The sequence below is a fragment of the Canis lupus genome, chromosome 1, assembly GCF_048164855.1.
Source record: "Canis lupus baileyi chromosome 1, mCanLup2.hap1, whole genome shotgun sequence".
Classification (NCBI taxonomy): Eukaryota; Metazoa; Chordata; class Mammalia; order Carnivora; family Canidae; genus Canis; species Canis lupus.
The window spans coordinates 96,826,519-96,839,883 of record NC_132838.1 but is presented as its reverse complement, the minus strand read 5'-3'; the positions used below and the strand labels follow the sequence as shown (position 1 = coordinate 96,839,883).

The window sequence follows — 13,365 nt, the reverse complement described above, 5'->3', positions numbered from 1 at the left end:
GCTGGATTGTAAGGTGCCTCTAACTCCCATCTTCAGATCCTAGGCTGGCCTGGTGGCAGGGGAAGGGGCGGTGAGGGAGGCCATCGCCTTGCGAGGAGCTAACAAAACAGTGATCAGACAAATAAGACTTTAATGCAATATTTTAAAAATTGAAATTAATGCAAGACAATCCATGATTGTTAAAGACCATAGGGGCGCTGAGCTGAGCTATGCTGGACCTGAAACAAGAGGAGCAACCGGGACAACATGCGACTCCTGTGCCACCGTCTAGTCTAACAGGGAGAACACAGACAAGCAGGCTGATGAGCACGATCCCTGACCCACAACCTCCCAAAGGGACGGGACACTCTCAGGAGCCTCCCGCCCTGGCTGGAGGAGTCCAAAGAGGTGATGGTGACACACAATGTGGGCCCTGGAGAGGAAAGGGCCCTGGAGAGGAAAGGGCCCAGGCGGTTGACGATGTTTTCCTAAAGTCAGTTTCTCAGTTTGGATGGTTGTCGCTCTGCCGCCCACCCCTCCTGTGATGGTGACAGAGATGTTGAGAACAGGGGAAGCCCTCTGGCATTTCCCCCACACGATCTCACCAGCTTCTCTGTGAGTCTCTGACAGCTTCCAAACTTAAACAGTTAAATAAATAAATAAATAAATAAATAAATAAATAAATAAATAAATAAATAGCTGACTTATCAAAAAGAGAGAGAGAGAGAGAAAGAGGGGACCAGCCTGCATTAGGTGGAGACCACTTCTGGCCGCTGAGCCAGGCCCCGAGGACATGAGGGTGGAGATTAGGGGTCTCATCCTCGAGGCTGGGTAAGGGCACCTGGGGGATGGTGCTTGGAGCAGATGGAGGCTCAGGGGAGAGCAGGGGTCCCAGCAACACCCGAGGGCTGGCCGTGGTCAACGATGGCCATGGGCACTCCAGCTGCAGGAGTGAGGGCGGAGAACTTGCTCCAGATGAGGACGCGGAGCTGAGGCGGATGAGGGCCCCCGGGGCCAGATCCGTCTATGCAATGGGCCGCAGGACACCAGACACATGACAGGATTGCAGGCGGGGGCTGGCTTCCCAGTGAAATAGGAGGGCGTCGGAAATGACCAGCCAGCCTTACAAGGACGGTGTTTGTCCAGAAAGATCAAGACTTTAACTGGAAGTGATTAGTGTCCACAGAAGCACACACCCCGGGTGGCCTGGGTCCAGGGCTCTGAGCCGAATGACTGCGCCGCGGCCGCTGCACTGGCGGGAGCTGGTCACAGGGAAGGAGCGGCCTTGGCTGAGGCTCACTGTGGGTGAGATGGCCCAGCAGGGAGCCCTGATGTCCCCGGGGAGAAGCCGCTGCCCCCCCCCATCAGCTTCAAAAAGGCCATGACTGGCAGTGGGCAGGTGGGGCCCTAGGACCCGCACACGACACCTCCTGGAGCTCTTTAGTTCCTGAGGATAAAACCACGGCCAAGAAATGACCAGTACACCTTGATCTGGGGTAGGAAGCTGTGCTGTGCCACTCCTGCTCACAGAAGGTGGGCTGTGCGGCCCTGGGCAGCCTGGAACTTTCCAAGGGGCACTGCAGTGCGGGAACAGTGGGGCAGCCTGTCGTTGGGCTGGCCTGAGTCCTCGAAAACAGGTGTTGGAGGCACCTTATAATCCAGCAGGTGGGGGACTTGGGGTCACCAGAATATGCCCACCTCGGATAGCCAGGTTTGTGCCATTGGGCAAGGGGGGTGTGCAGCAGGGACCAGGTGGGTGTGTGTTTATGCTGATATGAATGAATGCCTGTGGGTGTAAGTGTGAGTGTGCAACGGTGTGAACATGTGTGTATGTGTGAGCCCCCTCCCCATCCTCCATCCTCCTCCCTTCCTCTCCCCCTCACAGCTCTGGGCACAAGTCACCCTAATGCACTTGTAAATAAACCAATGCAAGGACTGACCAGGTACCAGCTGCTGATGCGTCTGCTGTCATCTCCAGTCCTTACTACACCCCCATGGCAGATGCACAACAAACTCAAGGTCAGTGACGTGCTCGGGCTAAGGGCAACGGGGACTAGGCTTTGGACTCCGTCCCCCTGAACACCACGCCCTGGCACCTGCCACCACGAAGCTCTTGGGCATCGTCTCAGTTCGCAGGTGACGCTCAGGGCTAAGTACCTAGTAGTGTACTGTCCCCTTTCACTGGCCTTCCCCAGGACAAAGGGACACAAGGCTCAGAGCATCGACCGCCTCGGGTGGCCCACGTCACACAGGAGCGGGGTATTCTGGGGCTGGAGCCTCAGTCTCAGGGGCATCCACGGGCCTAGGGGGATAGGGATTTTCCCAGATGGGCCCTGGGGAGACTCCTGCCATCCTCTCTTCTTTGTGGGGCTTCTGGGCTTCCCAGTTTGCTTCTCTGGGCAGACGGCTTCCTGTGCTGGTTCACAGCCCGCTGTTCCCCGTGAGCAGCCTGGACCCCCCCAGACCCCCCCCAGGACTCCGGCACCCCCTCTATGCAAACACCCCCCCATCATCTGACTAATGCTCCATGTCCCTGTTCCTATTGCATATCCACGGTCCCTGCTTGGGCCAGGATCCACCCCTGTCTCCCCACCAGCAAAGGCCCCAGGCTGGGGGCGGGTGGCGGGGGCGGGGAGTCAGGGCACAGGTGAGCGGAGGCGCATAGAGCTAGCCAAGAGGAGGGACACGGCAGCTTCCTGGGCAGACTGGCCCAAGAGTCCATTGCTCCTCTGGCATGTATATTTACACTGGGTTTCTGACCTCCAGGGAGACGGAGTTATAAATGGAATCACAAACAGATTTTTTTTAAGACTTTATTTATTTATTCCTGAGAGACACAGAGAGAGGCAGAGACACAGGCAGAGGGAGAAGCAGGCTCCCTGCGGGGACCCCGACGAGGGACTCGATCCCAGGACCCCAGGATCATGACTTGAGCGGAAGGCAGATGCTCAAGCCTTGAGTCCCCCAGGTGCCTCTCTTAAAGGGCCATATTATAGAAGGTCTCACTCACCCCCAGGGTGAGTAATAATAAACTTGGGTTTCAATGAGCAGGTGTCCCATTGCCGGGGGGTGAAACTGAAATGATACCTGTGTATGGAGGCCTCCCCTGTGATGGGCCGTGTCCTAAACACCTAAACACTTGCCGGCTCTGTCCTCCTCACCTCCCGCCAGAACCCTGAGGAGGTCCTCAGCCCCGCCGCCCGGAGGGCACACAGGCCTGTGCGGCAGCCCCGCGACCCGCTGCCCTCCGGAGTGGTTTCCGCCGCCCCGGGGAGGGGCTCTCACTGCCTCGGCATCACCCGGGAAGGGGGGGCAGGGAGGCTTCGGGAGAAACAAACCAAATTGGTTTCCTTTAGTTTAAAAGTTCAAATCTAATCTATTACAGGAAGGAAATGATACTCGAGTTTTCTTTTCTCGTCTTTAACCAGACTTCAATTTCAGTTTCAAGTCTCTTGAAAAGCTTCACAAAAATCCCTCGTGCTTTATCAGTAATTTTTAACTGTCTAATTGAGTGGAAGGAGTAGACGCGTTGCTGAAGAACATCAGCAGGTTGTCACAAATCAGGTCCGCACGCTCCAAACCCGAGCCGTCTCCACCGTCTCTACCGCGAGGCGGCAGGCGCCGGGCCACGGCAGCTGTCTCTCAGAGCGCGGGGGGCTGCCCGCGGCACAGGCTGGGCTATGGGGTTTCCCCCCACTTCAAGAGGGAAAACAAATTATGTGCGTTGCCCTGTTGGCATTTCACGGTGTCAAAAGCTGGCCCAAGTGTCTCAAATGGGGACGCCAGCCCTTTGCTCTTTCCCTCTCACCCTTTCCAGCAGGGATGGGGAGGGGGGACCCTGCTGGGACCCAGAACTGGCCTCAGGGCCACGCAAGTGTCGGTGGGTGCCAGGCACCTCTTCCTGGCTGGGGTCACACCTCCCCGCAGGCTCCCGTCTCTCCCCTGGAGAGGCCCAGAGGTGCATCCCCAGCATGATCCGAGCCTGGGGGACAGTCTCAGACTGGCTGTCTCCACAGTTACACAGAGCAACAAACTATAGGGGAAGTAGCTAAGGCCAGGTAGGGACCAGGTCAAGAGGAGGACTTGGGTCCAATGCTAGGAAGGAGCTTTGTATGAGAGCAGTAGACCCAGGGCGGGGTGGACTTTCCCAGGAGGTGATGGGTCACCTCTGCCGGGAGGCAGGAAGGTCAAGTCCTGATGAGCACCTGTTGGGGATGTGTAGGGAGAACTCCTAGAACAGGTAAAGGCTCAACCCGAATGACTTTCTCAGAAGGGCATCTGAGCACCACAGTACCCTCGCCCCAAGATGCCCCCTCTCGTGTCCCCACGATTATCTCCTTCATGTAATCTTATCCAAGCCTAACCATCCTGCTTCTTTACCTGTGACTCCTTTCACTGCCTCTACCACCTGCCTGTTGGTTCCATGAAGGTGGGGCCCTCCTCCCACCCCGTAGTGCACTGGATACAGTGAGTAAATATTTACCAAATAGAGAAATGAGTGAATGAATGATTTCTAAGTCTCCTTTCAATTCTGAGTCAATGAGGTGTCAGGTGACCCTCAGTTTACCCCTGAGTATACTTCTTAAAAAAAAAAAAAAGACAAGGATGGAACACCTGGGCGGCTCGGACTAAGCAGCCGACTCTTGGTTTCAGGTCATGACCTCAGGGTGGTGGGAGCGACCCCAAGTCAGACTCTATACTTTACACAGCGTCTGCTTCTCCCTCTCCCTGTTCTTCTCCATCTCCGTCCTTCTCGGCGCTTCTCTGCTCCTCTCACTCTCAAATCTTTCTTTTTTTTTTAAATGAAGATGTTTTTGGGGACAGCTGGGGAAAAGAAACAAGTAAGTACATCAAAGGAAAGGAAAGGAAACCTATCTTTGCACACAGACTGCATGCACTTGTATATAGAAAACCCTTAAGTAATCCACCCAACAATCTACTGGTGCTAACACACAGGTTCAGAGAAATTGAAGAATATGTGATTGATACATGAAAATAAATTGTTCTTCGGTGCACTAGCAGTGAGCAATCCAAAAGTGAAATTAAGAAAACAATGCCATTGTCTTAAAGATGTTATTTATTTATTTATTTATTTATTTATTTATTTATTTATTTACTTATGTATTTACTGTTTAAGGGAGGGAACGAGGAGAGGAAGAGGGACAAGCAAACTCCTCGCTGAACAGGGAGCCAGACACGGGACTCCATCCCATGACCCTGAGATCATGATCTGAGCTGAAATCAAAGAGTTGGACGCTCAACCAACTAAGTCACTCAGATGCCCCAACAATGCCTTTTATTTTATTTTATTTTATTTTATTTTATTTTATTTTTATTCAAATCGAATAAACCACCTAGGAGTAAATTCAACAAAAGAAATGAAAGGTTTTTACACTTTGAACTGCAAAACATTTTTGAGAGAAACTAAGGAAGAAATAAAGTAAACAGAAAGACATCCTGTGTTCATAGATAGGAAAAGCTTAATACTGCCCATCAAAGTCCCAGCTGGCTTTTCTTCCCCTAAAGTGACAGGCTAATCTTAAAATTCCTAAGGAAATACAAAGCATGCTGAATAGCCAAAATTATCTTGAAATGGAAAAATAGCTGGAGAGCTCGTATTTCTCAATTTAAAAGATGGAAAGGAATTTGGATAGACATTTCTCCAAAAGAGATACACCAACAACTGATAAACCCACAAGAAGATGCTCAACGTGACTAATCACTGGGAAATGCAAATCAAAGCCACAATGAAATACCGCTTCACGTGCACTAGGGTGACTAAAATTAAAAAGACAGACAATGACAAGTGTTGATGAGGACGTGGGGAAATTCAAGCCCTTGGGTAGTGCTGGTGGGAATGTAAAAGTGCAGCTGCCTTGGGAACCAGTTTGGCAGTTCCTCAAAATGGTAAACGTAGAGTCACCATGTGACCAAAACCATTCTACTCCTAGGTCCATATTCAAGAGAAGGGAAGACACACGGGCACACAAAACCTTGTAAGGTACTATTTAAATCAGCATTGTTCCAAATAGCCAAAAAAGTGGAAATAACCCAATGCCCGTCGGCTGATAAATTTGTTGAACAAAATGTGGTATATCCACGAAATAGATTCTTACTTGGCAATAAAAAGGAATAAGCACTGACATGCTATATAACATGGATAAACCTTGAAGACAAGCAAAGTGAAGCAAGTCAGAAATAAAAGGCCACATGTTACATTATTCCGGATATTAAATGTCCAGAATAGGCAAATCCATAGAAATTAGAAAGTAGGTTGCAGAGGGATAAAGAATGGGGAGTGACTTCTGGGTACAGGGCTTCCTTTTTGGGGTAATGAAAGTGTTTTAAAATTAGATTATGGTGCACGACTCTGTGAACATACTAGAAACCACTGATTTATACATGTTGGAAGGATAAATATCTCAATTCAATTCTTAACCATTTTTAAAAAGTCAAAGGGAATACTTGATTTGAGGGAGATGAATTTTTGAAGATAGTGTTTGTGGTCTTAGACTTTGCTTTAAAATGTTAACAAGGGATGAGAAAGATTTCTTTTTATCAATGATTTTATCTCACGCTATATTTAAAAAATGATCAAAAAAGATGTTCTTTACGTAAATTATGATTTTGAAATATTTCAAGCATACAGAAAATAATATAATAAAATCCATGGAAAGCTTACCTAACTTTGTAAGATCTCAACATTCTGTCACGTCTCAGGTGGGTCTTTTATTAGGTAAGAAATAAAATTTTACATTATAGCTAAAGAACCCTGAATACTCCATCCCCAATTACATCCCTACTACTCTATCCCCCAAAGTAACTGCCATCCTTAATTATGAAGCTTCTAAGTCTCACATATATTTTTATTATTGTGTTTATTATGTATCTATAATCAAGAACAGTATGTTCTGGCTTTATAAAATTATTTATAAATGTTATCATGTTGTAAATACCCCTCTGTAAATTGCATGCTTAAGTCAACATTATGCTTTTGAGATTTATCAATATTAATTCATTCATTTTACTAAACAGAAAAGCATACAGTTCACATTATATGGCTTTTGCCAAAGGTTGTTATTCCATGCCTCTGGATATGCACATTCAGAGTATTTATGTGTTTCCTGTTATGAGTCACGCTGCCATGCACAACTCCTTGGGTAGGGGCTTCTCTAGGGAGTCATCATCAGCAGAACTGCCAGGTCATAGGGATGCGTATTTCTCCCAGATGTTGCCAAGTTGTCCTTCACCAAGGTCAGCTCCTTGTATTCCTACCATCAAAATCAGAGTTCCCAGCCCCCACAGCCCACCTTCAAAGAGCACTGTCAACTTTTAGTTTTCTGATCTGCTTCCTATTGTAATTTTCACCTTCCAATTACTAGTGAGATTGTGTATTTTCATGTATGTTGGTCTTTGGGGCTGTGTCTCCTGTGGATTGCCTGTTTATATGTTTTGTCCATTATTCCATTGATTTTTTTTTTTTTTTTTGCTTATTCTTAGAAACTTAAAGAGTTCTTTATGTACTTAGCATACTAATCCTTTGTCTGCTTTATGTTTGCAAACAGTATATCTCCTGGACTGCAAACTTGTGTTCACTCCTCAACGTTGTCTTCTATGCTTATTTTTAACTCTATGTAGCCCAATGGATTGAGGTTTGGTTTTGTGTTTTTTCGCCTTTTGTCTGAGAAATCCTTGACAATTTTAAGATCATAAATATCGCCCCTATAAACCACCAAAAAAATTTTTTTGTAACTTTGCTTTTCACATATAGGTCTTTAATCAACCTGGAATCATGTTTGACTGTGGTGTGAGATGGAGATTTAATTTTATGTTTTCTGACACTTCGCCTGCTGCATTGATTGAACTGTTTATCATGTTGCTGGTCTACACAGCCACCTCCCTCATATATAAATCTCCTTCAGATGCAGGGGTCTGCTTCCAAGCTCTCTCTGTTTTCTCTGATTTATTTGTTTATTATTATAGCTTCATAAAAAGTCCAAACACCCAATAAGCAAATTCTCTCACCTTGATTAATTTTGCTTATTCTCGGCCAGTTCTGCTTCCATATGAGTTTTTGATCAGCTTGTTAGTTTTCTCTAAAATATTTGTTGAACGTCAACAATTCCTGGGTTAATTTGGGAAAACGAATATCTTTATGCTGTTGAGTTTTCCTATCCATTGTTACCGTAGTTACTCTATCTGGTCTTCTTTTATGTACCTCAAGGACACTTTGAAATGTCCTTCGTAAAGAACTTTCACAGCTTTTGTTAGATTTCTGCATAGTTACCATGTTTTTTTTTTTTTTGCCACTATAAATGGCACATTTCTTAAATTGCATTTTATAATCTGTTGTTGCAAATAACACATTGATTTTTTCACACTTACCTTATGTCCAAAAAAAAAAAAAAAACAGCTAAACACCCTCACTGATTTTTCTTTTCATCTACAGATTCTCTCAGATTTTTCTACATATACAATCTTCTCATCTATAGGAAATTTCATCTTTTCTTCTCTCAGGAATCCTAGCATTTGTCATTCCCCCCCGCCCAATATCTTATGAGAATAAGTAGCTCAAGTAAAATATTGGGTAAAAGGTGATGGCAGACATTCTCAGCTTGTCTCGGACTTCAAACACCCTCATTCTAAGGTTTCCCCAGTGGAGGCTGCTTGCTACAGTTAATTTGCAGGGATTTTTTTTTCCCATGAAGTTAAGAGACTTCTTTCTGTTCCCAATTTCCTATGAGTTTGTGCCTTGAATGTATATGGAATTTTAAATTGTGAATTACACAAACAGATTTTCAAATGTAATCTCACAGTCCTTAAAAAAAAAAAAATCCAGATTCATCAGGATCGATTTGTTTTTACATATCACTGAACTCCATTCGCTAATCTCTGTCAGGATTCTGATGTTTGCATTTATAAGGAGGATGAATCTCCTTCTTTCTCTTGCTGTCTTTGCTTTGGTCAAAAAAAAAAAAAACTAATCTCAGAAAATGAGTCAGAGATCAGTGCCTCCTTTCTATCCTTTGTAACATTTACACAACTTTGGGATACCTGTTCCTTAACTCTTTGGCAGAATTCTCTTATCAAACTGTCTGGTCCTGACATCTTGTGTGTATTTTTTTTTTTAATTTATTTATTCATGAGAGACACACAGAGAGAGGCAGAGACACAAGCAGAGGGAGAAGCAGGATCTCTGCAGGAAGCCTCCAGGATCATGCCCTGGGCTAAAGGCAGATGCTCAACCACTGAGCCCCTCAGGTGCCCCTATCTTGTGTGTAGTATTAAGCAGAATAGATTTCTAAACTGCTGGCAACATTTCTTTAATGGTTAAAGGCCTATCCAGTTTCTTTTCATTTTTGAATTTTGCTCAATTACATTTTTAGAGATAATTATTCTCTCTCTATGTTTTTGTTGTTGTTGTTGTTGTTGTTGTTCCTAGTATAACTCTTGTTTTAATCTCTATCAATAATGACCTGCCTTCTTTCATTCCTAGTGTTGCCAATTTATGTCTCCAGGCTGTGTTTCTTCTCCCTCTGCAGGGGGATTATCACCACTGCCCGCCCACAAAGACTCTCCTCCCTGCTGGGCTCTTACCTCACTGGCAGGCCAGCCGGGCCCCAGGACTGGCTTGGGCTGAGGGTCTATGAGCAGAAATGATGGTTTTCACATCCTGGCCAAGCCCAGAAGAGCGTGCAAGCTCCCCACCCGCTCTGGGCACTCCCAAAGCAAAGCCTGGAGGTTGCCTACCGGGCTGCAGCCGCAGCTTGCTGCAGCGTGGTCGAGTGGAGCGGAGCGCCTGAGGTAGGCCTTGTAAGTGACGGGAGACAGCCCTTTGCTGTGTTAAGCCACTGAGATTTGTGGGTTGTTTATTATCGGCTCAAGCCTAGATGGTCCTGACAAACACACAAAGATTTATACCAAATGAGATTCACGGCAGCATTACTTATAATAGTATAATTTTAACAACAGCACTAAATGTCAAAAGATGGGAGCTGGCCAAATAAATTATGGCTAATGGCATAATACCGGAATGCATATTTTACAACAAATAAAAACTTACATGTTGAAGATCTCTAGAAGCAATGGGAGTGTTCTCACAATAAAATATCGGGCGGGGGAGAAAGGGAGAACATCAAAGAACGCACACAGTATAATCACATTTTTATTTAAAACCGCTGATATAAAGTCAGAGGAAAAAAATAAAGCGCCAGCACCACGATGCTGGTAGCGGTCACAGCAATGAGAAAACAAAAAAAAAAATAAAAAGAGTAAGGATCCAGCAGAAACGGCCACCGGGGAGTTTGTAAGACGGAGCGCTGAGGACGAGCTGAATGATGTTATTTTACAAAATACGGAGAAAGTAAGTAAGGATTGTCCGCCAAGCCCACGGGAACAGCGGGTGGGATTACGTCCCACCCAGGACTTGGAAAATCACTTTACGGGGTGCAGTGTGAACTCCTTCCTTATCCCTTATTCCTGCTGACAGTCACCCTAATCTCAGGCCCCATGGTGGCTGGTCACGGTCAGGGTGAGAAGTAGGGGTCAGGGGGTCTTGACACACGCAGGTGGGTGTTCGAAAGAATGCCCCGAGCTGCCTGTGATGTGCGGATGACGGGGTGCGCCGTGTAACAACATGGACAACTTGGCCTTGTCATCCCCCGAGGTTTGAAAAATATCTCAGGCTCAGGCTTTCCAGGAACACAGTGCCGAGGAAGGGTGTGGGCTTCCAGAAACAGTGGACCGCTCTGAAATCACCAGGGCCCACGGCAGGGTCAGCGAGGCGGCGGATGGGGCCGGAGCATCGTGTTTGCAGACTCGCCATCCAGGCCGATCAGAGGACGCTCTTGTGTCTCGACAGCGAGCGAAGGCCCGCTCATCTTTGTGGGTTTTCCCAGGGGTGACCACAGAGGAAGTCCTTTTCTTAGCACAGTTGGAGCAGGGATGATTCCTACAGAGATGCCGATAAATGCTTCCCGGAACCTGTAAGTGCTGGTGTGTGACGCCCACGGCTCCCAAGTGACATCAGCCCGGAGGTTCCCGCTGCTTCCATGGCCGAGTGACACCTCACATGTTCACTCCCAGTGCCAAGTAAGTGTGATCATTCTTGACGCAATGCTAACAATGCATTAGAGGATAACTCTGCATGAGTATACAAAAGAGGGGGTACAAGGAATTGAATAATATCAGGAACCAGGAATTTGGGTTGGAATTGTTATTAGGCTCAGGATACAGCAAATTCATAATTCGGAATATATGCCATTTGTTATTCATCCAGCAAATTTTGACTTAATGCTCACTGTATCCCAGGCATCGCTTTGGCCGCTGGGGACAAGTAAGAATCCTATAGTGAGGAGCACCTGGGTGGCTCACGTCAATTAGGCATCTGCCTTTGACTTAGGCCATGATCCCGGGGTCCTAGGGTCGGGCCCCATGTGGGGCTCCCTGCCCAGGGGAGAACTTGCTTTGCCCTCTCCCTCTCTCTCAAATAAATGAATAAAATCTTTCAAGAAAGAAAAAGAATCCTACGTCATGAAGTTTGCCATCAAGTGGAAGATATAGATATTCATAAACAAATGAGAGTTTTTTTAAAAAATTAAAAACTAAATGAACATAAAAAGAGCAGTAGAAAGGGTGGCCATGGGGGCTGGTCTGGGAGGCAATCTTTAGCTGATCCTCGACAGGAGCAAGAGCAACAGATACTCAATGAGTCCATGCAAGACTGTAGGTGAGAGGGGAGTCTGTCTCTGGCTTCCAGGAGGAGGTGATGGGTTGTGGACAGGTTTCTAGAAAAAGGTGGGGTAAGCACTGACACGTCCCTGGGATGGGGGATGCTCCAGAGTCGTACAACAGCATCTCGGATCTCCTGCACCACAGAGGGTCTTGGAGGAAGCACAGATCAGCCTGGCACAGCCTCACATTTGTCAGATAATTCTTCCAAGAGCAATTTAGAGGCTGGTGCAATCAAGTGTGTCCTTAGGGTCCTTCAAGGCAGGGTTGTATGTGCAAAAGATTCCCCTGGAGTCACACCTGCGAGATAAAGGGGAGAGGGAGCAGAGCATGCAGAGAAAGAAGCCTTCATGCCACCGTGCGGGCCCGAAGTCTCTGAAAGGAAGATGGGGCAGGGGACACCCACAGGATGCAGGGAAGCCCAGAGAAGGCCCCTTCACCAGCCCCACAGGAAGACAGACGTAGGGGGTCCCATATTGGGCAAGAATGCCCAGACGCTGTTGCCCCGTCGTCTCCTGGCATTGCTTTGGGGCCGGGGAGACACGGCCTCAGCTTGAACACTGTGGCTGGAGGCTGTCAGCAGGCTGCGCTCCTTGTCCTCCCCGAAGGGAGAACCACACTGCAACCTCCCCTGGCTGCATGCAAGGCCACAGGGCCTATTAGCAGAGGGGAGAAGAAGCCATCACGTGCAAAACTGGGGGCAGGAGTTAATTCAAGAAAAAAAAAAAACTTAACTAAATAATTAATTCTCTGGTCCTTTGGGAGACCGTTCTCTGTGGTCTCTGGCAACTCTGCAAGACTCGACGAGGAGAGGCTGACTGCCCTTTGTTCCAGATGATCTTTGCAAAGATTAGTGGGAGGGAAGAAAAGTGCCTCCCTCTGGAACAAACATCAGCATGCTGTTTGAAAAAGATAATGCCTCCCTGTGGAACAAAAGGCAGGCCAGTCTACAGAAAAGTCAAGTTTCCCAAGCTTGGGCTTCTTCTGGAATGCCACCCCCTGCGTGTGCAGACCACATCCATCACCCCTTGGGATCAGGGGACCTGGGGGTTCCAGGTGGGGCTCAGGGACAAGCATGAAAATGCTGCTCCTCTGGCCGCTGCGATTGCTGAAGTTCAGAGTCCTTTGTCTCTGAGCCGGGAGTCTCTTGTCTTCTGCCGAAGAGATGGACCAGCGCAGGTTCACTTGTTATTTTGCAAGGAGGGCAAAGCTTAGATTCTTGGTGCTTCTTGCAATGGCAGGCGTCCTGGGAGGGAAAACCATCATGCACAGGTAAGAACGCAAGGCAGAGAAGGGTCAGCAGGCTTTTCAGGAAGACAGCCAGGGCCTAGGCAGCAGGAGGAGGGTTTCCTGAGGACGCCAGCTTCCACGGAAGGGAAGCAGCCTGTGGGACCTCTCTTCACCAGCCGGGTTGGTTTTTTTTTGTTTGTTTGTTTGTTTTATTTTATTTTATTTTATTTTATTTTATTTTATTTTATTTTATTTTATTTATTCTATTCTATTCTATTCTATTCTATTCTATTCTATTCTTATTTATTTATTTGGGAGAGAGAACAGGGCAGGGAGGAGCAGAAGGAGATGGAGAAGCAGACTCCCTGCTGAGTAGGAACCCCCCCCCATTCTGCCCCAGATACGGGGTTCAATCCCAGGACCCTA

At 47.2% G+C, this 13,365-nt stretch overlaps 1 long non-coding RNA gene across 1 annotated transcript; it reads left to right on the top strand.

Annotated features, from left to right (window-relative positions):
- Positions 1–1,167: 1,167 nt before the first annotated feature.
- LOC140622303 (uncharacterized) lies at positions 1,168–6,660 on the top strand. The gene is made up of 3 exons (XR_012022081.1): positions 1,168–1,284; positions 1,865–1,998; positions 5,117–6,660. It is a non-coding gene; the product is annotated as an uncharacterized lncRNA (long non-coding RNA).
- Positions 6,661–13,365: the final 6,705 nt, after the last annotated feature.